The sequence below is a fragment of the Arachis ipaensis genome, chromosome B4 (genome assembly GCF_059453495.1).
Source record: "Arachis ipaensis isolate K30076 ecotype BB chromosome B4, ASM5945349v1, whole genome shotgun sequence".
Taxonomy (NCBI): Eukaryota; Viridiplantae; Streptophyta; class Magnoliopsida; order Fabales; family Fabaceae; genus Arachis; species Arachis ipaensis.
The window spans coordinates 90,412,645-90,437,053 of record NC_142439.1 but is presented as its reverse complement, the minus strand read 5'-3'; the positions used below and the strand labels follow the sequence as shown (position 1 = coordinate 90,437,053).

At 39.1% G+C, this 24,409-nt stretch overlaps 1 non-coding gene across 1 annotated transcript; it reads right to left on the bottom strand.

Moving 5' to 3' along the window:
• Positions 1–830: 830 nt before the first annotated feature.
• Positions 831–938, bottom strand: LOC148568327 (small nucleolar RNA R71). The gene has a single exon (XR_015881914.1). It is a non-coding gene; the product is annotated as a small nucleolar RNA R71 (small nucleolar RNA).
• Between the last annotated feature and the right edge of the window lie 23,471 nt (positions 939–24,409).

Here is a 24,409-nt window from a genome sequence, read left to right as displayed (position 1 = left end):
AAAAAAAAATTTTCGAAAAATACTAACAAATTTTCAAAAACCAATTTTCAAAAATCACTAACTCCTTTTCAAAAATAATTTTCGAAAATTCCCTCCTTCTCTCTCATTCTATTCTATTTATTCATTCATATCCTAACATCTCATCTCACATCTCTTCCATTCGTACAGTTGCATTTCTTCCTTTACATCACATTCTTTGTCTCCCCCTTCTCTTCCACTCACAAAGGGATCCCTATACTGTGGTATAGAGGATCTCTATTATTATTATCATTTTTCTGGCCATTCTTCCTTGTCATATGAGCAGGAGCAAGGATAAGAACATTCTTGTGGAAGCAGATCCAGAACCTGAAAGGACTCTGAAGAGAAAATTAAGAGAAGCTAAAATACAACAATCCAGAGATAACCTTTCAAAAATTTTCGAACAAGAAAAGGAGATGGCAGCCGAAAATAATAATAATGAAAGGATGATGCTTGGTGACTTTACTGCACCTAATTCCAATTTACATGGAAGAAGCATCTCCATTCCTGCCATTGGAGCAAACAACTTTGAGCTGAAACCTCAATTAGTTTCTCTGATGCAGCAGAACTGCAAGTTTCATGGACTTCCATCTGAAGATCCTTTTCAGTTCTTAACTGAATTCTTGCAGATATGTGATACTGTTAAGACTAATGGAATAGATCCTGAAGTCTACAGGCTCATGCTTTTCCCTTTTGCTGTAAGAGACAGAGCTAGATTATGGTTGGATTCTCAACCTAAAGACAGCCTGAACTCTTGGGATAAGCTGGTCACGGCTTTCTTAGCCAAGTACTTTCCTCCTCAAAAGCTGAGCAAGCTTAGAGCTGATGTTCAAACCTTCAGACAGAAAGAAGGTGAATCCCTCTATGAAGCTTGGGAAAGATACAAACAGTTGACCAAAAAGTGTCCTTCTGACACGCTTTCAGAATGGACCATCCTGGATATATTCTATGATGGTTTATCTGAGCTATCAAAGATGTCACTGGACACCTCTGCAGGTGGATCCATTCACCTAAAGAAAACGCCTGCAGAAGCTCAAGAACTCATTGACATGGTTGCTAATAACCAGTTCATGTACACTTCTGAAAGGAATCCTGTGAGCAATGGGACGCCTATAAAGAAGGGAGTTCTTGAGGTTGATACTCTGAATGCCATATTGGCTCAGAATAAAATATTGACTCAGCAAGTCAATATGATCTCTCAGAGTCTGCATGGAATGCAAGCTGCATCCAACAGTACTCAAGAGGCATCTTCTGAAGAAGAAACCTATGATCCTGAGAACCCTGCAATAGCAGAGGTAAATTACTTAGGTGAACCTTATGGAAACACCTATAACTCAACATGGAGAAATCATCCAAATTTCTCATGGAAGGATCAAAAGCCCCAACAAGGCTTTAACAATGGTGGAAGAAACAGGTTTAGCAACAGCAAGCCTTTTCCATCACCAACTCAGCAACAGACAGAGAACTCTGAACAAAATGCTTCTAATTTAGCAAATCTAGTCTCTGATCTATCTAAGGCCACTGTAAGTTTCATGAATGAAACAAGGTCTTCCATTAGAAATCTGGAAGCACAAGTGGGCCAGCTGAGTAAAAGGATCACTGAAATCCCTCCTAGTACTCTCCCAAGCAATACAGAAGAGAACCCAAAAGGAGAGTGCAAGGCCATTGACATAAGCGCCATGGCCGAACCTGTAAGGAAAGGAGAGGACGTGAATCCCAAGGAGGAAGACCTCCTGGGACGTCCAGTGATCAATAAGGAGCTTCCCTCTGGGGAATCAAAGGACTCTGAGGCTCATCTAGAGACCATAGAGCTTCCATTGAACCTCCTTATGCCCTTCATGAGCTCTGATGAGTATTCCTCTTCTGAAGAGAATGAGGATGTCACTGAAGAGCAAACTGCCAAGTTTCTTGGTGCAATCATGAAGCTGAATGCCAAATTGTTTGGCATTGATGCTTGGGAAGTTGAACCTCCCTTGTTCATCAATGAACTAAGTGATCTGGATCAACTGACATTGCCTCAGAAGAGACAGGATCCTGGAAAGTTCATAATACCCTGTACCATAGGCACCATGATCTTTAAGGCTCTGTGTGACCTTGGTTCAGGAATAAACCTCATGCCCCTCTCTGTAATAGAGAAACTGGGAATCTATGGGGTGCAAGCTGCTAAAATCTCACTAGAGATGGCAGACAGCTCAAGAAAATAGGCTTATGGACAAGTAGAAGATGTATTAGTAAAGGTTGAGGGCCTTTACATACCTACTGATTTCATAGTCCTGGATACTGGAAAGGAAGAGGATGAATCCATCATCCTAGGAAGACCTTTCCTGGCCACAGCAAGAGCTGTGATTGATGTTGACAGAGGTGAAATAGTCCTTCAATGGAACGAGAACTCCCTTGTATTCAAAACTCAAGGATCTCCCTCTGCAACCATGAGGAGGAAGCAGGAAAAGCTTCTCTCCAAGCAGAGTCAACCAGAGCCCCCACAGTCAAACTCTAAGTTTGGTGTTGGGAGGCCACAACCAAACTCTAAGTTTGGTGTTGAATTCCATATCCAAACTCTAAGTTTGGTGTTGGAAAGTCTCAACAAAGCTCTGCACATCTGTGAGGCTCCATGAGAGCCCACTGTCAAGCTATTGACATTAAAGAAGCGCTTGTTGGGAGGCAACCCAATGTTTATCTAATTCTTATTTTTCATGTTTTCTTAGGTTCATGATCATGTGGAGTCACAAAATAAATAGAAAAATTGAAAACGGAATCAAAAACAGCAGAAGAAAAATCACACCCCAGAACAGAGCATGGTTCTGGCGCTGAACGCCCAAAATGGGCAGCTTCTGGGCGCTGAACGCCAGAAATGGCACACAGATGGGCGTTGAACGCCCAAAATGGCCACCAACCTGGCGCTGAACGCCCAGAGTTGGATACAAAGGCATTTTTACATGCCTAATGGGTGCAGGGATGTAAATCCTTGAACACCTCAGGATCTTTGGACCCCACAAAATCCACTCAGGATCTGTGGACCCCACAGGATCCACTCAGGATCTGTGGACCCCACAGGATCCCCACCTACCTTCACTCACTTCTTCTCACCATTCTCTTTCACACAACCCCATAAACACTCTTCCCTAAAAACCCCTCACCAATCACATCAATCTCTCTTCCCCACTAAACCTTCACCACTCACATCCACCCACTCTTCCCAATAAACCTACCTCATAAACTCCACCTACCTTCAAAATTCAAAACCAATTTCCCACCCAAACCCACCCATATGGCCGAACCAATACCCCACCTCCCCACCCTATATAAAGACCTCCATTCTTCATCAAATTCACACAACACACCCCTCTACACTCCTCTTGGCCGAAACCTCATCTCCCTCTCCCTCTCCATATTTCTTCTTCTTCTTCTTCTATTCTTTTGTTTATTGCTCGAGGGCGAGCAATATTCTAAGTTTGGTGTGGTAAAAGCATAGCTTTTTTGTTTTTCCATTACCATTGATGGCACCTAAGACCGGAGAATCCTCTAGAAGAGGGAAAGGGAAGATAAAATCTTCCACATCCGAGTCATGGGAGATGGAGAGATTCATCTCCAAAGCCCATCAAGACCACTTCTATGATGTTGTGGCCAAGAAGAAGGTGATCCCTGAGGTCCCTTTTAAACTCAAAAGAAATGAGTATCCGGAGATCCGACCTGAAATTCGAAGAAGAGGTTGGGAAGTTCTAACAAATCCCATCCAACAAATCGGCATCTTAATGGTTCAAGAGTTCTATGCCAATGCATGGATCACCAAGAACCATGATCAAAGTAAGAACCCGGATCCAAAGAACTATGTTACAATGGTTCGGGGGAAATACTTAGATTTTAGTCCGGAAAATGTGAGGTTGGCGTTCAACTTGCCATACATGGAAGAGAACGCACGCCCCTACATAAGGAGAGTCAACTTTGATCAAAGGTTGGACCAAGTCCTTATGGACATATGTGTAGAAGGAGCTCAATGGAAGATTGACTCCAAAGGCAAGCCGGTTCAACTAAGAAGATTGGACCTCAAGCCTATAGCTAGAGGATGGTTGGAGTTTATTCAATGCTCAATCATTCCCACTAGCAACCGGTCTGAAGTTACTATAGACCGGGCCATCATGATCCATAGCATCATGATTGGAGAAGAGGTGGAAGTTCATGAGATTATACCTCAAGAACTTTACAAGGTGGCTGACAAGTCCTCCACCATGGCAAGGTTAGCCTTTCCTCACCTCATTTGCCACCTATGCAATTCAGCTGGGATTGACATAGAGGGAGATATCCTCATTAAAGAGGACAAGCCCATCACTAAGAAAAAGATGGAGCAAGCAAGAGAGCCCAATCATGGAGCTCAAGAGGCGCAAGAAGCTCATCACCATGAGATTCCGGAAATGCCTCAAATGCACTTTCCTCCACAAAACTATTGGGAGCACATCAACACCTCCCTAGAAGAATTGAGTTCCAATATGGGACAACTAAGGGTGGAACATCAAGAGCACTCCATCATGCTGCATGAAATAAGAGAAGATCAAAAGGCAATGAGGGAGGAGCAACAAAGACAAGGAAGAGACATAGAAGAGCTCAAGGACATCATTGGTTCCTCAAGAAGGAAACGCCACCATCACTAAGGTGGATTCATTCCTTGTTCTTCTTTCTTCTGTTTTTCGTTTTCTATGTTATGTGCCTATCTATGTTTGTGTCTTCACTACATGATCATTAGTAGTTAGTAACTTTGTTTTAAAGATATGAATGTCCTATGAATCCATCACCTCTCTTAAATGAAAAATGTTTTAATTCAAAAGAACAAGAAGTACATGAGTTTCGAATTTATCCTTGAACTTAGCTTAATTATATTGATGTGGTGACAATGCTTCTTGTTTTCTGAATATATGCTTGAACAGTGCATATGTCTTTTGAAGTTGTTGTTTAAGAATGTTAAATATGTTGGCTCTTGAAAGAATGATGACTAGGAGACATGTTATTAGATAATCTGAAAAATCATAAAAATGATTCTTGAAGCAAGAAAAAGCAGCAAAGAACAAAGCTTGCAGAAAAAAAAAAATAGGCGAAAAAAAAAATAGAAAGAAAAAGAAAAAGCAAGCAGAAAAAGCCAATAACCCTTAAAACCAAAAGGCAAGGGCAAATAAAAAGGATCCCAAGGCTTTGAGCATCAGTGGATAGGAGGGCCTAAAGGAATAAAAATCCTGGTCTAAGCGGCTAAACCAAGCTGTCCCTAACCATGTGCTTGTGGCGTGCAGGTGTCAAGTGAAAACTTGAGACTGAGCGGTTAAAGTCAAGGTCCAAAGCAAAAACAAAGAGTGTGCTTAAGAACCCTGGACACCTCTAATTGGGGACTCTAGCAAAGCTGAGTCACAATCTGAAAAGGTTCACCCAATTATGTGTCTGTGGCATTTATGTATCCGGTGGTAATACTGGAAAACAAAGTGCCAATCATTCTGTGTAGGAGAAGCTGTGTTCAAGAATCATCATACTGAACTAGGAGAATCAATAATACTATCTGAACTCTGAGTTCCTATAGATGCCAATCATTCTGAACCTCAATGGATAAAGTGAGATGCCAAAACTATTCAAGAGGCAAAAAGCTATAAGTCCCGCTCATATGATTGAAGCTCTGTTTCATTGATAGTTTGGAATTTATAGTATATTCTCTTCTTTTTATCCTATTTGATTTTTAGTTGCTTGGGGACAAGCAACAATTTAAGTTTGGTGTTGTGATGAGCGGATAATTTATACGCTTTTTGGCATTGCTTTTAGTATGTTTTTAGTAGGATCTAGTTACTTTTAGGGATGTTTTCATTAGTTTTTATGTTAAATTCACATTTCTGGACTTTACTATGAGTTTGTGTGTTTTTCTGTGATTTCAGGTATTTTCTGGCTGAAATTGAGGGACTTGAGCAAAAATCTGATTCAGAGGTTGAAAAAGGACTGCTGATGCTGTTGGATTCTGACCTCCCTGCACTCAAAGTGGATTTTCTGGAGCTACAGAACTCAAAATGGCGCGCTTCCAATTGCGTTGGAAAGCAGACATCCAGGGCTTTCCAGCAATATATAATAGTCCATACTTTGGCCAAAAATAGATGACGTAAACTGGCGTTCAACGGCAGCTTTCTACCCAAATCTGGCGTCCAGCGCCAGAAAAGGAGCCAAAACCAGAGTTGAACGCCCAAACTGGCACTAAAACTGGCGTTCAACTCCAAGGAGGACCTCTGCACGTGCAACACTTAAAGCCCAGCCCAAGCACACACCAAGTGGGCCCCGGAAGTGGATTTATGCATCAATTACTTACTTATGTAAACCCTAGTAGCTAGTTTATTATAAATAGGACCTCTTACTATTGTATTAGGCATCCTGGATTGTATTTTGATCCTGTGATCTCGTTTAGGGGGCTGGCCATCTCGGCCATGCCTGGACCTTCACTTATGTATTTTCAACGGTAGAGTTTCTACACTCCATAGATTAAGGTGTGGAGCTCTGCTGTTCCTCAAAGATTAATGCAAAGTACTACTGTTTTCTATTCAATTCTTCTTATTTCGCTTCTAAGATATCCATTCGCACCCAAGAACGTGATGAAGGTGATGATTATGTGTGACACTCATCATCCTTCTCCCTTATGAACGCGTGCCTGACAAACACTTCTGTTCTACATGAATTAAGCTAGAATGAATATCTCTTAGATCTCCTAACCAGAATCTTCGTGGCGTACGCTAGAATGATGGCGGCATTCAAGAGAATCCGGAAGGTCTAAACCTTGTCTGTGGTATTCTGAGTAGGATTCAATGATTGAATGATTGTGACGAGCTTCAAACTCGCGATTGTTGGGCGTTAGTGACAGACGCAAAAGGAGGGTGAATCCTATTCCAGCATGATCGAGAACCGACAGATGAATAGCCGTGCCGTGACAGGGTGCGTGAGCATATAATTCACTGAGAGGAGGGGATGTAGCCACTGACAACGGTGATGCCCTTGCATACAGCCAGCCATGGAAAGGAGTAAGACTGATTGGATGAAGATAGCAGGAAAGCAGAGGTTCAGAGGAACGAAAAGCATCTCCATTCGCTTATCTGAAATTCCTGCCAATGAATCTACATAAGTATCTCTATCCCTTTTATTGTTTATTTTAATCTAATAAAGTATCATGTTTAAATCCGCCTGACTGAGATTTGCAAGGTGACCATAGCTTGCTTCATACCAACAATCTCCGTGGGATTCTACCCTTACTCACGTAAGGTATTACTTGGACGACCCAGTGCACTTGTTGGTTAGTTGAACGGAGTTGTGTCCACACATAGAGCCACAATGAGGATTCAATACAATTATATATTGTTAATCTCACACAAGTACAAAGAACATGGAACACAAAAACGTCCACCACTTTCCTTTTATGCCTTCCAAGTGTTTGATAAAATGCTTGGTTGGATCTTAGAGTAGAATTTTGTGTTCTTGGCTTGGGAAGGTAACTTAGGAACTCTTGAGTCATTAATGTCCAAGTGATTGACGATTGGGAGCCATTAACGCTAGATCTCACCAATTGATTAGGTGTAGAACTAGGACTTATGGACTTGGATTGATATAGCTCACTTGACTTTCCTCTACTATTAGTTAGGGGTTAATTTAGTGGGATTGATCCTTGCCAATTCTCATGTTGTGGTTAGTGATTAGGATAGAGATCCTTGACCACCTAACCTTGCCAAGACCTTTTTGTTAGTTTATTTCCTTTGCCATTTATATTTCTTGTCCATCATCTCAAAAACCCCAAAACATACCCCATAACCAATAACAAGGCACTTTATTGCAATTCCTAGGGAGAACGACCCGGAGTCCAAATACTCTGGTTATTTCTTATTAGGGGTTTGTTCTTTGTGACAACCAAATTTAATTTGATGTGAGAGTTGTTTGTTGGTTTGGAGCTATACTTGCAACGTAAATACTTTGTGAAATTCCTTAAAGACAACGATCATTCGCTATCAATATTGCATAGCATGCTTGTTTGTGAGTGCCTTTTTGGGATAATTGAAGCACTAGGCTTTTGATATTGAGACTGATCACCTTGATATCGATTGTTTGGGGTAGATAGGAATCCTAATGGCCACTCGCGGACGAGGTCATACACGTTCACGAACAGAGAGTAGAAATGTGCAACCGGCCGATAACCATGCCGAGTTCATGGCGGCAATGGCGAATCTTACGAATACCATGGAGGCAGATGCTGCGGCGACTCTGCAAGCTGTGCAGAGGTTGGGCCAACCAGCTGGGAAACGGAGATGGAAACAGAAACAATAATGCGGAAGGGAATGGTAATAACATGGGAGGTGCTCCGATAACCTTGGCTACTTTTCTCAAGGTTCATCCACCAAGTTTCAGAGGTTCAACCAACCCTACATAAGCGGATAATTAGTTCCAGGCCATGGAGTGTGCGTTACAAGCACAACATGTTCCGAACAACCAGTATGTGGAGTTCGCTGCATATCAGCTTTTGGGAGAGGCTCAGCATTGATGGCAAGGAGAGTGCCAGTTGATGCGACTTCCAAATGTAGAAATCCCTTGGGATGTATTCCAAACAACTTTCTACAAGAAGTACTTTCCTGAATCTGCTAGGAAAGCAAAGGAGATAGAACTTATGCAGCTGAAGCAAGGTTCCTTATCTGTGGCGGAATATAATAGCTGATTTGAGGAGCTCTGTATGTTCTCTAGAGTGTGTCAGGGGGCCTTGGAGACCTATGAAAGTTGGAAGTGCATCAAGTATCAAAGGGGCTTGAGGGATAACATCATGACTACTGTGGCTCCTTTGGAGATTTAGATTTTCTCCGATCTGGTGAATAAGGTGAGAGTTGTTGAGGAATATGCACAGACGGTAGCCTCGTCAAGGGACACTCGTGACGAAAATACTAATAGGGAATGTGACGATTACCTTGGACCAAGGGGGCAAAACTTCAAGAGAAATGGTGAAGGGAAGGGGTCAAGAGCTTACTCCTCTGATATGAAATATCAGAAGTGTGGGAACTACCATCCGAATAAGCCATGCCGGTTGGGTATGAAACTATGGTACGAGTATGGTGCACCTAGACATTTGGTTAGAGATTGTCCACACCGAGGAACACATGAGGCGGGTCGATCACAACAACAGGGTTGAGGTAATTATGAAGCTGGTAACCAAAACTTAATTTATTTTCATAGTATAGACTATTGATGCACCATTATTTCGTAGTATATTTTGTACTTAATTGAGTAGATTTTATCCACTAAACTCACACTTATTCATTGAATTCGCATGTTTTACATTTTCCTCCCTAATTCTGTGCTATGATTGAAAACATGTTTCTTTGGCCTTAAATTGTGTATTTTAATCCTCTCTTATTACCATTCGATGCCTTGATATGTGTGTTAAGTGTTTTCAGGCTTTATAGAGCAGGAATGGCTTAGAAGATGGAGAGGAAGCTTGCAAAACTGGAAGGAACACAAGAAATAAAGGAGATAACCGGTGAGCATCGACGCGCATGCCTGGCTCACGCGTGCGCGTGATCTGGAGATTTTCACAGCGACACGTGCGCGTACCTGACGCATACGCGTGAAAGCAAGTGTGCACAGCGACGTGTGCACGTACCTGACACGTACGCGTGACCCGCGAAGATGGCCATTGATGAGCGGATAATTTATACGCTTTTTGGCATTGTTTTTACATAGTTTTTAGTATGATTTAGTTAGTTTGTAGTATATTTTTATTAGTTTTTAAATAAAAATCAAATTTCTGGACTTTACTATGAGTTTGTGTGTTTTTCTGTGATTTCAGGTAATTTCTGGCTGAAATTGAGGGACTTGAGCAAAAATCTGATTCAGAGGCTGAAGAAGGACTGCAGATGCTGTTGGATTCTAACCTCCCTGCACTCGAAATGAATTTTCTAGAGCTAAAGAAACCCAATTGGCACGCTCTCAATTCCGTTGGAAAGTAGACATCCAGGGCTTTCCAGCAATAAATAATAGTCCATACTTTGCCCGAGTTTTGACGACACAAACTGGCGTTCAAACGCCAACTTCCTGCCCTATTCTGGAGTTAAACGCCAGAAACAGGTTGCAAATCAGAGTTAAACGCCAGAAACAGGCTACAACCTGGCGTTTAACTCCAAATAGAGTCTCTATACATGAAAGCTCAATGCTCAGCCCAAGCAAACACCAAGTGGCCCCGGAAGTGGATTTCTACATTATTTACTTATCTTATGTAACCCTAGCTACTAGTTTTGTATAAAAACTACTTTTAGTGATTTATTTTACATCTTATCATCATCTTTGGAACGTTTAGTCCTTAGACATTGGGGGCTGGCCATTCGGCCATGCCTGGACCTTGTTCTTATGTATTTTCAACGGTGGAGTTTCTACACCCCGTAGATTAAGGTGTGGAGCTCTGCTGTTCCTCATGAATTAATGCAAAGTACTATTGTTTTCCTATTCAATTCAAGATTATTCCTATTCTAAGATATTCGCTTGCACTTCAACCTGATGAATGTGATGATCTGTGACACTCATCACTATTCTCAACCTATGAACGCGTGCTTGACAACCACTTCCGTTCTACCTTAGACTGAGCGTATATCTCTTAGCCTCCATTCCGAAAGATCGGAGTCTTCGTGGAATAAGCTAGAATAAATTGGCAGCATTCTTGAGATCCGGAATGTCTAAACCTTGTTTGTGGTATTCTGAGTTAGATCTGGGATGGGATGACTGTGACGAGCTTCAAACTCGCGAGTGCTAGGCATAGTGACAGACGCAAAAGGATCAACGGATCCTATTCCAACATGAGTGAGAACCGACAGATGATTAGCCGTGCTGTGACAGCGCATTTGGACCATTTTCACTGAGAGGACGGACGGTAGCCATTGACAACGGTGATCCCCCAACATACAGCTTGCCATAGAAAGGAGTATTAATGATTGGATGAAGGCAGTAGGAAAGCAGAGATTCAGAAGGAACAAAGCATCTCCATACGCTTATCTGAAATTCCTACCAATGAATTGCATAAGTATCTCTATCCTATTTTATGTTTTATTTATATTTTAATTATCAAAACCACAACCATTTGAATCTGCCTGACTGAGATTTGCATGATGACCATAGCTTACTTCAAGCCGACAATCTCCGTGGGATCGACCCTTACTCACGTAAGGTTTATTACTTGGACGACCCAGTTACTTGCTGGTTAGTTGTGCGAAGTTGTGAAGAAGAATTGAGATTATGATAGTGCGTACCAAGTTTTTGGCGCCATTGAGATCACAATTTCGTGCACCAAGTTTTTGGCGCCGTTGCCGGGGATTGTTCGAGTTTGGACAACTGACGGTTCGTCTTGTTGCTCAGATTAGGTAATTTTATTTTATTTTTATTTTTGAAAAAAAATAAAAAAAAAATTATTTTGTTCTTCAGAATTTTTAAGAATGAATTCTAGAATTTCATGAGATATGTTGAATCCTGGCTGGCTGTTAAGCCATGTCTAATCTTTTGGACCGAGGTTTCACTTATCCTTAGAAGAACTTCTTTGTCTTTCTCATCAATTTAGCTGTTCTATGCAATGATCTGCTAAAGCTTAGCTGGCCATTGGCCATGTCTAGTGTTTTGGACCGAAGCTTTCACTGAAAGCTTGGCTGGCTAGTAAGCCATGTCTAATTTCTGAACCGGAGCTTTAGACTAACATTGCATGATTCCTGGAATTCTTATTAGAAATTTTAAATTTCTTTATTTTGCTTTTCCTAATTAATTTTTGAAAATCCAAAAATTTTTTTTAATAAAACCATAAAAACCAAAAATAATTTTGTGTTTTTGTTTGAGTCTTGTGTCAACTTTTAAGTTTGGTGTCAATTGCATATGTCTTAATTTCCTAAAGATTTTCGAAAATTCATGCATGTGTCCTTCATGATCTTCAAGTTGTTCTTGATGATCTTTTTTGTTTGATCTTTGCATTTTCCTGTTTTGTGTCTTTTCTTGTTTTTCATATGCATTTTCAATTTGTTAGTGTTTAAATATTGAAAATTTCTAAGTTTGGTGTCTTGCATGTGTGTCTTTTCTTAAAAAATTTTCAAAAATAAGTTCTTGGTGTTCATCTTGACATTCAAAGTGTTCTTGATGTTCATCTTGACATTCAAAGTATTCTTGCATGCATTGTGTGTTTTGATTCATAATTTTCATGTTTTGAATCTTTTTGTTGTTTTTTTTCTTTCTCTTTCTTCATTAAAAATTTAAAAATAAAAAATATATTTTCCTTATTTGCAATTAAATTTCAAAAATTTAGTTTGATTTAGTCAAAAAATTTTAACTTTAGTTGTTTCTTATGAGTCAAGTCAAATTTTTAATTTAAAAATCCTATCTTTTCAAAACTTTTTCAAAAATCAAATCTTTTTCATTTTTTGATGATTTTCAAAAATTTTAAAAATGATTTTCAAAATCTTTTTCTTAATTTCATTTCATAATTTCAAAATCTTTACTAACAATTAATGTGATTGGTTCAAAAATTTTAAAGTTTGTTACTTGCCTATTAAGAAAAGTTCAATCTTTAAATTTTAGAATCATATCTTTTAGTTTCTTGTTAGTCAAGTAATCAACTTCAATTTTCAAAATCAAATCTTTTTAAATTTTCTTTCCAAATCTTTTTCAAATTAAATTTCAAATCACATATTTTTCAAAATTTAATTTCAAAATCTTTTCTAACTACTTATCTTTTCAAAATTGATTTTCAAATCTTTTCAATTAATCTCATCTTTTTGTTTGATTCTTATCTTTTTCAAAACTACTTAACTAATTTTCTCTCTCTAATTTTCGAAAACACCTCACCTTTTTTTTAAAAAATTCTTTTTAATTAACTAATTGTTTCAAATTTTACTTTTAATTTTATTTCTCTTTTTAAATTTCGAATACTAACGAATATTTAAAATAAAAACAAAAATATTTTTAATTTATTTTAATTAAATTCGAATTCTTCCCTCTCTTATCTCCTTCTATTTATTTATTGATCTACTAACACTCCTCTCCCACTCATAATTCGAACCCACTCTTCTCCTCTGTGTTCGAGTTCTTCTCTTCTCCTTCTTCTATTCTTCTCTTCTTATACTCACATAAGGAATCTCTATACTGTGACATAGAGGATTCCATATTTTCTTTTCTGTTCTCTTCTTTTTCATATGAGCAGGAACAAGGATAAGAATATTCTTGTTGAAACTGATCCTGAACCTGAAAGGACTCTGAAGAGGAAGCTAAAGGAAGCTAAAGCACAACTCTCTAGAGAGAACCTGACAGAAATTTTCGAAAAAGAAGGAGACATGGCCGAACCTAATAAAAATGGTGGAGATGCAGGGAAGATGCTTGGTGACTTTATTGCACCCTCTTCCAACTTCTATGGAAGAAGCATCTCAATTGCTGCAGTTGGAGAAAACAACTTTGAGCTTAAGCCTCAATTAGTTTCTCTAATGCAGCAGAATTGCAAGTTTCATGGATTTCCCATGGAAGATCCTCATTAGTTTTTAGCTGAATTCTTGTAAATCTGTGACACTGTCAAGACCAATGGAGTTGATCCTGAGGTCTACAGGCTTCTGCTTTTCCCTTTTGCTGTAAGAGACAGAGCTAGAACATGGTTGGATTCACAACATAAGGATAGCCTGGACTCTTGGGATAAACTGGTCAGCGCTTTCCTGGCCAAATTCTTTCCACCTCAAAAGATGAGCAAACTTAGAGTGGAAATCCAAACCTTCAGATAGAAGGAATGAGAGTCCCTCTATGAAGCTTGGAAAAGATATAAGCAACTGATCAAAAGGTGTCCTACTGACATGCTTCTAGAATGGAGCATCATATGTATATTCTATGATGGTCTATCTGAGTTGTCAAAAATGTCATTGGACCATTCTGCAGGAGGATCTCTTCACATGAAAACCCCTGCAGAAGCTCAGGAACTCATTGAAATGGTTGTAAATAACCAGTTCATGTACACCTCTGAGAGGAATCCTGTGAACAATCGAACGCCTTAGAAGAAGAGAGTTCTTGAAATTGATACTCTGAATGCCATATTGGCTCAGAACAAAATATTGACTCAGCAAGTCAACATGATTTCTCAGAGTCTGAATGATTGCAAGCTGCATCCAACAGTACTAAAGAAGCATCTTCTGAAGAAGAAGCTTATGATCCTAAGAACCCTGCAATGGCAAAGGTGAATTACATGGGAAAACCCTATGGAAACACTGATAAACCACTATTTTGTGATTTATCTTGTACTGAAATTAAGTGTTTTTATCAAGTCTTCACCCACTTATTCATATGAATTTGCATGGTTTTGCAATTCCCTGCTTGTAATATGACATAAGTGAAAACATGTTTCCTATGCTTTAGAAATATTAAAATTAATTATCCTTTATTACCATTCGATGCCGTGATCTATGTGTTGAGTATTTTCAGGTTTTATAGGGTAGGAATGGCTTAGAAGACAGAAAAGAAACATACAAAAATGGAAGGAAAGAATAAAAATGGAGTTTTGAAGAGAAGGCAGCGACGCGAACGCATGGATGACGCGGCCGCGTGCTTGGCGCAAATTGCAAGCGACGCAAACGCGTGGATGACGCGGACGCGTGCCTTGAGCGGAACGCATACGACGCGGACGCGTAACTGACGCGTACGCGTGACCAGGAAAAACTCCAGATGACGCGAACGCGTGACCCACGCGCACGCGTGACAGACACCACGTGCAGAAACTGCAGAAAATGCCCCCAGCAATTTCTGAAACCCTTTTGGCCCAGATCCAAGTCTAGAAAACACAGATTAGAGGCTATAAAGTGGGGGAATGCATCCATTCATAGAGAGGTCTTCCATTATTCACTTTTCATAATCTAGATGTAGTTTTTAGAGAGAGAGGTTCTCTCCTCTCTCTTAGGATTCCTCTTAAAGGAATTAGGATTTCTTCTTCTCAATTCCCAGGTTTAATATTCCTTTTTATTTATTTTCTCAATTTAGTTTATGAACTCTTTATGTTTGGATTGATTTTCTTTTATTAATGCAATTTGAGGTATTTCAGAATTATGATTGCTTTCCTTTATTTATATAAATAATTTAGATTTTTCCCTTTTGGCTTTGGTTGATTAATTGGTGACTCTTGAGTTGTCAAACTCATTGTGATTGATAATTGTTATCTTTGCTGATTGATTTAAATTCCTATAACTCTAGTCTTTCCTTAGGAGTTGACTAGGACTTTAGGTGTTAAATTGATTTATCCACTTGACTTATCTTCATAGTTAGAGGTTGACTTAGTGGGAGCAAAAATATAATTCTCATCACCATTGATAAGGATAACTAGGATAGGACTTCCGGTTTTCATACCTTGCCAAGAGTTTTATTAGTTATTAATTTATTAATTCCTACAATTTATTTCCCTTGTTCAAACCTTTTAAAACCTAAAAATACTGTTTTTCATAACCAATAATAAATTCACCTCCCTGCAATTTCTTGAGAGACGACCCGAGGTTTAAATACTTCAGTTATAAATTTTATTGGGTTTTGTTACTTGTGACAACCAAACGTTTGTACGAAAGAATTTTCTGTTGGTTTAGAAGCTATACTTACAACGCGATTAATTTTGTGAATTTCTTTACCGACAAGAAATCCGATCGTCAAAATGGCGCCGTTGCCGGGGAATTGCAAACGTTTGCCTTATTATTGGTTATTGTAAATATTTTTCAAAAAAAAAAAATTCAGATTTTTATTTTAAAATTTTTATCTTATCTTATCTTAGTTTTAAATTTCAAAAATCATATCTTTTTTTTTCAAAAATCATATCTTTTTCAAAATCTTATCTTATCTTTTTTTTTTTCAAAAATCATATCTTTTTCAAAATATTTTCTTTTTGTTAGTTTTTATTTCTATTTTCTCCTACTACTATGAACTCTCACCCCTTTGGCTATGAGTCTGGTTACAATTATGTTGCAGGAAGAGGAAATTACAATGAGAACAGGCATCAAGGTTGGAACAATCAAAGATGGGAGGAGCCACAAGGATTTGATCAACCCTCATGGCAACAACCACCTCCAATGGGCTGTCAACAACCATTCTGTGATGCATATCAAGGCAATGGCTATGGTGAGCACTCTTTTGATTATCAACAACCACCACTATATGCATATGAACCCCCTCCTCAACATCATTTTGGGCCACCATACTCACAAGCCCCTTACCACCAAACAGCCTCATATGATCCTAACCCTTATCCACCATACCAACCACCTTATGAGCCATATGAACCATATCTAAAACCACCCCAATTTTAACCCAATTACTCCCAGGAGCCACTACCTCCATATACACCATGTCCATATCCATCTACCCAAGAGCCATATGATCCTAATCATGCATTCCAAGCGGAACAAGAATCAAAGGATCATCTCAAGGAATCAGCGGATCGATTTCATGCAACTCTATATCAACTAAATCAAGCGATAAGTCGATTAACTTCCCAACGCTCGGACACTCAAAGTGCTCCCATGGCTACATGTGGAGAATCAATAAAAGAGCGTAGCATAAAGGAGACACTAGAAACTCCAATGGACAATGTGGAACATACCTTTGTATTGGAACAAGTGTAGGAAACCGTAATAGCTGAAGAAGAGGAAGTGGTTGAAGATTTAGGAGATGCGAAACCTCCATGGGAAATTCAAATCATAGAACCTCCTTTCAAGACATTTGAATTTGATGTTGAAGAGGGTGTAAAACCTCCAAGGCATATCATGGTTGAAGACTTGGAAGAGGTTGATCAAGAGATGGAGACTAAAGAAGCAGAAGCACAGCCTCCCATGCCCTTGGTAAGCAATGAAGAAGAGATTAAATTGGAAGAAAGCTACCAACAAGAAGAGGTTGATATTGAAAAAGCTTGCAAGTAAATGGAAAGTATCAAGAAAGACTCACGGGAGTAAAGCCTGCAATTACCTTGCCAAAGTTGTCGGAGACCCTTTCCCCTAAGTTGCCATCATCCTTCACAACATTCAAGTGGGTAAATTCATATCCCTTAGCTTTCTAATTCCACTTGAATATGGGCTACTGGAGACGGATGGTCAACTTAGAGCTCTTTGTGGCATTAAGAGTAAGAGGAAGATGGTTAGTGGTAAGAATTGTCTTGCAAGGTTCATTACAGTTGAAAGCTCAAAGTTTAATTGCAAAGGTTGGTGTAGAGCCCGATCGAATGGGTCCAGGAAGTTATTTGGATGCTTCAGCGAAAATTCAAATCGCTTGTCATCTGGTTGGAACAGTGATGATCAACAAGAAGACGGGTGCAAAAGCAAGGTTTGGGACCCCGGAATTCAATCTAGAAATCAATACTCTTGGGGCCTTGTCACCTGCTTTAACTTGCTTGAAGGCTTTCTGCGCCTAGTTTGGGATCCCGGAGGCTACTGGAATTTCAAACATTGGTGGAGATTTTTGGATGAGTTCAAACACAAGCCACCATAACAGGAAGCTCACCAGAATGTCCAACTTAAGGACTTTAACTAAAAGTGCTAGGTGGGAGACAACCCACCATGGTATGATCGTTCCTTTTTCATTTTTATTTAGTTTTATTTGTTTTCAAGTTTTATTTTATTTTATTGTATTGAACCTGGAGTTTTGCATAACATTCATATTAACATTGCATTCTGCATACTGCATTATTAAAAAAAAAAAACAAATACGCACGCGACGCGTCCGCGTCACAAGTGCAATGGGAAGAAAAGAAAATTGAACAGAAAGTCACGCGACAGCGTGGCTGGAAGTGTGCCGTTGTCACAAATTGATCCACGCGACCGCGTCGCTGATGCATCCGCGTCATGTGGGTAAAATGCCTCCCACGCGTCTGCGTCATCCACGCGAACGCGTGCCCCAAAATCGACGTAAAAAGGGGTGTATGGCAGAATGTTAGGCTGGAACGTGGCTGGACTGGTGCTAGAAGCACAAACCTTACCACGCGAACGTGTGCCTCACGCGTCTGCGCCGTTTTTCAAAACAAGGCCAACCACGCGATCGCGTCCCCCACGCGACCGCGTCACCCTCAAATTTGGCAAAATGAGTTTCAAACAGAGAGTTACGCGCCCGCAAGGCTGCCCTCGCGCTATTGGCACAAATCTCTTCACACGAACGCGTGACCTACGCGCTCGCGTCGCCTGCGCCACACAACTTATCCAAATCAGCGCCAATTATCTTATCTTTTCTTTTCTAATCCTAATTTCTTCTATCTTTCCTTCTTTCTTCTTTCTTTCTTACTTTATCTCTTTAACTTCTCATCCTTTTTCGCTTTCATCCTATTTTATTTAATTCATTTGCATACTTTCATTCATTATATTTTAATTTTGTGCATATTTTTATTTTTTTTAATTTATTATTTTTTCATTGGTGTTAAAATTTTCTTATTCAATTATTGCATCTTTTCTTGAGCTATTTTGGTGCTGCATGGCTTGTTTTATTCTGATTGGGTATTATTATTCATAAGTCAAAGCTAATTTTTAAAATACAGATATTCCTTTTGCATTGATATGCACTTACACTATCTTGCATTACCCACACTCTCTTCCCCATTTTTGTAACTTTTGCACTATTGATATGCCAATTGCTTCCACTATTTTCTCACTTGCATGTTGTAGCTACCATGTAATTGAGACCTTTATTATTTGGTATTAACACCCATATTTTATTTATGTTCTTATCTTTATTTCTGGGTTACTTTCCTTCTTTTTCTCTTCTTTCAGGATGGCCACCGAGGAAGGGAAAGGGAAAGCTTCTAATTGGGGAGACAGGCAAGTCAATTTTCACAATCTATAGAGAAAGGCATCAGTTGGAGCAGCCCGTCCACTTGTATATCTTAGCATGCACCGAGGATGGTGCAATCTTTAAGTGTGGAGAGGTCGATACCGATCTCTATGGGTTAGTTACTTCTTTTTTCAACACCAATGTTAATTTGTTAATTGCTGCATTTGCATGTTTGTTTGATTTTATGCATTTAGTTACTACTTGGTTGAAGTAATATTTTCTTTTTCAAGAAATTTTTATAGTATTTCACTAATTTAAATTGAAAAATTTGTGTTAAACTTGTTTGGAAGTTGTATTTGGAACATGATTTTTGAGCCAAAGAACACACAACCTGTGAGATTTTGAGCTTATTTATATGGTTACATTATTTAACCATAAATTTTTATTCTTGTGTGTTTTCTTCTCTATAATTGCAATCTTTGATTTGTTCCATTCTATAGGTCCATTATTTAGTGTATTTACATGCTTGCATATGATTGAAGCCATTACTTGTTTTTGCTCACTTATCCCAAATAAGCCTACCTTTTTATGTCACCCTTGTTAGCCACTTTGAACTTTTTAACCCCCTTCTATTTCATAACCACATTACTAGCCTTAAGCAGAAAAACAAAATAAAAATCCCAAGTTGAATCCTTGGTTAGCTTAAGATAGATATTGTGTATAATTTAAGTGCGGGAAATTTTATGGGAACATGGGATGATAGGAAAAAGTAGGGAATTAAATTGAATAAGTTATTTAAAAACTTGGGAAGCATGCTCATGTGAAATCAAAATAATTAAATTACCATGTGCATTGATAAAAAAAATTATTAAGTAATTAAATAAGGGGATACAAAAAAAATATATTACCCCAAATACAAAATAAAAAGAATCAATGCACATGGGTCAAAATTCAAAAATAAGTTTGACACATGAGCATGTAATACAAAAGTGAGAAAAAATTGGGTAGCTAGGTAAAGCATTTTAAATTATATAAAGTATGTATATCTTAGGTGAGATCTTAGACTAATCAAGGATTCACTTTGTTAGCCCACTTAGCCTTATATATATATATATATCCTTACCTTTACCTCAGCCCCATTACAACCCTAAAAAGACCTCATGATGTTTGCATTAGTACATTAAATATTTGTTGATTGGTTAGATGAAGAACAAAGTTTAGAAAGCATGACTAGAGAAGAGTAGAATGAATTACCCTATACACATGAGAGATTAGAGTGCATATACACTACCAGTAAGGGTTCAATGCTTGATTCTATGTTCCCTGCTTTCATGAGCTATCTTCTTACAAGTTTACTTGTCTTTCATTGTATAATTTGAATTAGTGGAATTTGATTCACATTTGTCTTGGAGAACTTATTTACTTTTAACCAAGTAGGTAGAAACATTTTGTATGTAGTTGCATTCACATAGATAGGTTGCATTGCATACTCTCTATCATTCCTCTTCACCCCTTTATGGCTTCCCTTGGATTTAGCATGAGGACATGCTAATGGTTAAGTGTGGGGAGGTTGATAAACCACTATTTTGTGATTTATCTTGTACTGAAATTAAGTGCTTTTATCAAGTCTTCACCCACTTATTCATATGAATTTGCATCGTTTTGCAATTCCCTCCTTGTGATATGACATAAGTGAAAACATGTTTCCTATGCTTTAGAAATATTAAAATTAATTATTCTTTATTAACATTCGATGCCGTGATCTGTGTGTTGAGTATTTTCAGGTTTCATAGGGTAGGAATGGCTTAGAAGATAGAAAGAAAACATACAAAAATGGAAGGAAAGCATAAAAATAGAGTTTTGAAGAGAAGGCAGCGACGCGAACGCATGGACGACGCGGCCACGTGCTTGGTGCAAATTGCAAGAGCCGCAAACGCGTGGACGACGCGGACGCGTGCCTTGAGCAGAACGCATACGACGCGGACGCGTAACTGACGCGTACGCGTGACCAGGAAAAACTCCAGATGACTCGAACGCGTGACCCACGCGCACGCGTGACAGACGCCATGTGTAGAAACTGCAGAAAACGCCACTAGCGATTTCTGAAATCCTTTTGGCCTAGATCCAAGTCCAAAAAACACAGATTAGAGGCTATAAAGTGGGGGAATGCATCCATTCATAGAGAGGTCTTCCATTATTCACTTTTCATAATCTAGATGTAGTTTTTAGAGAGAGAGGTTCTCTTCTCTCTCTTAGGATTCCTCTTAAAGGAATTAGGATTTCTTCTTCTCAATTCCCAGGTTTAATATTCCTTTTTATTTATTTTCTCAATTTAGTTTATGAACTCTTTATGTTTGGATTGATTTTCTTTTATTAATGCAATTTGAGGTATTTCAGAATTATGATTGCTTTCCTTTATTTATATAAATAATTTAGATTTTTCCCTTTTGGCTTTGGTTGATTAATTGGTGACTCTTGAGTTATCAAACTCATCGTGATTGATAATTGTTATCTTTGCTGATTGATTTAAATTCCTATAACTCTAGTCTTTCCTTAGGAGTTGACTAGGGCTTTAGGTGTTAAATTGATTTATCCACTTGACTTACCTTCATAGTTAGAGGTTGACTTAGTGGGAGCAAAAATATAATTCTCATCACCATTGATAAGGATAACTAGGATAGGACTTCCAGTTTTCATACCTTGCCAAGAGTTTTATTAGTTATTAATTTATTAATTCCTGCAATTTATTTCCCTTGTTCAAACCTTTTAAAACCTAAAAATACTATTTTTCATAACCAATAACAAATACACCTCCCTGCAATTCCTTGAGAGACGACCCGAGGTTTAAATACTTCAGTTATAAATTTTATTGGGTTTTGTTACTTGTGACAACCAAACATTTGTACGAAAGGATTTTCTGTTGGTTTAGAAGCTATACTTACAACGCGATTAATTTTGTGAATTTCTTTACTGATAGGAAATTCGATCGTGAAATACCTATAATACTTCATGGAGAAATCATCCAAATTTCTCATGGAAGGATCAACAGAAGCCTAATCAAGGCTTTAATAATAATAATGGTGGAAGAAATAGGTTTAGCAATAGCAAGCCTTTTCCATCATCTTCTCAGCACCAGACAGAGAATTCTGAACAGAGCCATTCTAGCCTGGCAACCATAGACTCTGATCTATCCAAGACCACACTAAGTTTCATGAATGAAACAAGGTCCTCCATTAGAAATTTAGAGGCACATGTGGGTCAGCTGAGTAAGAAGATTACTGAAACTCCTCCCAGTACTCTCCCAAGCAATACAGAAGAAAAGAGAGAGTGCAAGGCCATCACTATGACCAACATGGCCGAACCTGGAGAGAGTGAGGAGGATGTGAGTCCCAGTAAGAAAAGCCTCATGGGACGTCCTCTGGACAGAAAGGAATTTCCCTTTGAGAAACCAAAGGAATCTGAGGCTCATACAGAGACCATAGAGATTCCATTGAACCTCCATCTGCCATTCATGAGCTCTGATGAATATTCGTCCTCTGAAGAGGATGAAGACATCATTGAAGAGCAAGTTGCTAAGTATCTAGGAGCAATCATGAAGCTGAATGCCAAGTTATTTGGTAATGAGACTTGGAAGGATGAACCCCCCTTGTTCACCAATGAACTGAATGCATTAATGAGGCAGACATTACCTCAGAAGAAACTGGATCCCAGAAAATTCTTCATACCTTGTACCATAGGCACCATGACCTTTGAGAAGGCTCTGTGTGACCTGGGGTCAGGGATAAACCTCATGCCACTCTCTGTAATGGAGAAACTGGGAATCCTTGAGGTACAAGCTAGAAGAATCTCACTAGAGATGGCAGATAAATCAATAAAACAGACTTATGGACTAATAGAGGATGTGCTAGTAAAGGTTGAAGGCCTTTACATCCCTGCTGATTTCATAATCCTAGACACTGGGAAGGATGAGGATGAATCCATCATCCTTGGTAGACCCTTCCTAGCCACAGCAAAAGCTGTGATTGATGTTGACAGAGGAGAGTTGGTCCTTCAGTTGAATGAGGACTGCCTTGTATTTAAGACTCAAGGGTCTCCTTCTGTAACCATAGAGAGGAAGCATGAAAAGCTTCTCTGAATATAGAGTCAAACAAAACCCCCACATTCAAACTCTAAGTTTGGTGTTGGGAGGCCACAACCAAACTCTAAGTTTGGTGTCGAGAGGCCCCAACCTTACTCTGATTATCTGTGAGGCTGGTGCACGAATTGTGAATCATACTTTTCACAAATCATACTACTAACCAGCAAGTGCACTGGGTCGTCCAAGTAATACCTTACGTGAGTAAGGGTCGATCCCACAGAGATTGTTGGTCTGAAGCAAGCTATGGTTATCTTGTAACTCTTAGTCAGGATATTAATTTGTGGTTATCAGTTGACTTGCAAATGAATAAGAGAGCATGAATTAAAGGTTACTTGTTATGCAGTAATGGAGAATATGTTGGGGTTTTGGAGATGCTTTGTCTTCTGAATTTCAGCTTTTCTCTTGTATTCCTCTTCCCTCATGCATGAAAAAGTGCAAAGTTCCTTCCATGGCAAGCTGTGTGTTGGTGGATCACCGTTGTCAATGGCTACCATCCGTCCTCTCAGTGAAAAGGGTCCACGTACGCTGTCACTACACGGCGAATCATCTGTCGGTTCCCACTCATGCTGGAATAGGATCCATTGATTCTTTTGTGTCTGTCACTACGCCCAACACTCGTGAGTTTGAAGCTCGTCACAGCCATCCAATCCCAGAACCCTACTCGGAATACCACAAACAAGGTTTAGACTTTCCGGATTCTCATGAACGCCGCCATCAATCTAGCTTATACCATAAAGATTCTGATTAAGGAATCTAAGAGATACTCATTCAATCTGATGTAGAACGGAGGTGGTTGTCAGACACACGTTCATGGATTGAGGAAGGTGATGAGTGTCACGGATCATCACCTTCTCTATAATTAAGCGCGAATGAATATCTTAGATAGGAACACGCTTGTTTGAATAGAAAACAGAAATAGTTGCATTAATTCATCGAAACACAGCAGAGCTCCTCACCCCCAACAATGGAGTTTAGAGACTCATGCCGTCAGAGATCACAAAGTCCAGATCTAAAATGTCATGAGATACAAAATAAATCTCTAAAAGTTGTTTAAATACTAAACTAGTAACCTAGGTTTACAGAAAATGAGTAAACTATGATAGATAGTGCAGAATCCACTTCTGGGGCCCACTTGGTGTGTGCTGGGGCTGAGACTTAAGTTTCTCACGTGCCTGGGCTGTTTTGGGCATTCAACGCCAGGTTGTAACCTGTTTCTAGCGTTGAACTCCAACTTGTAACTTGTTTCTGGAGCTGGATGCCAGACTGTAACATGGAACTGGCGTTGAACGCCAGTTTACATCGTCTATCCTTGAGCAAATTATGGACTATTATATATTGCTGGAAAGCTCTGGATGTCTACTTTCCAACGCAATTGGAAGCGCGCCAAATGGACTCTTGTAGCTCCAGAAAATCCATTCTGAGTGTTGAGAGGTCAGAATCCAACAGCATCAGCAGTCCTTTTTCAGCCTGAATCAGATTTTTGCTCAACTC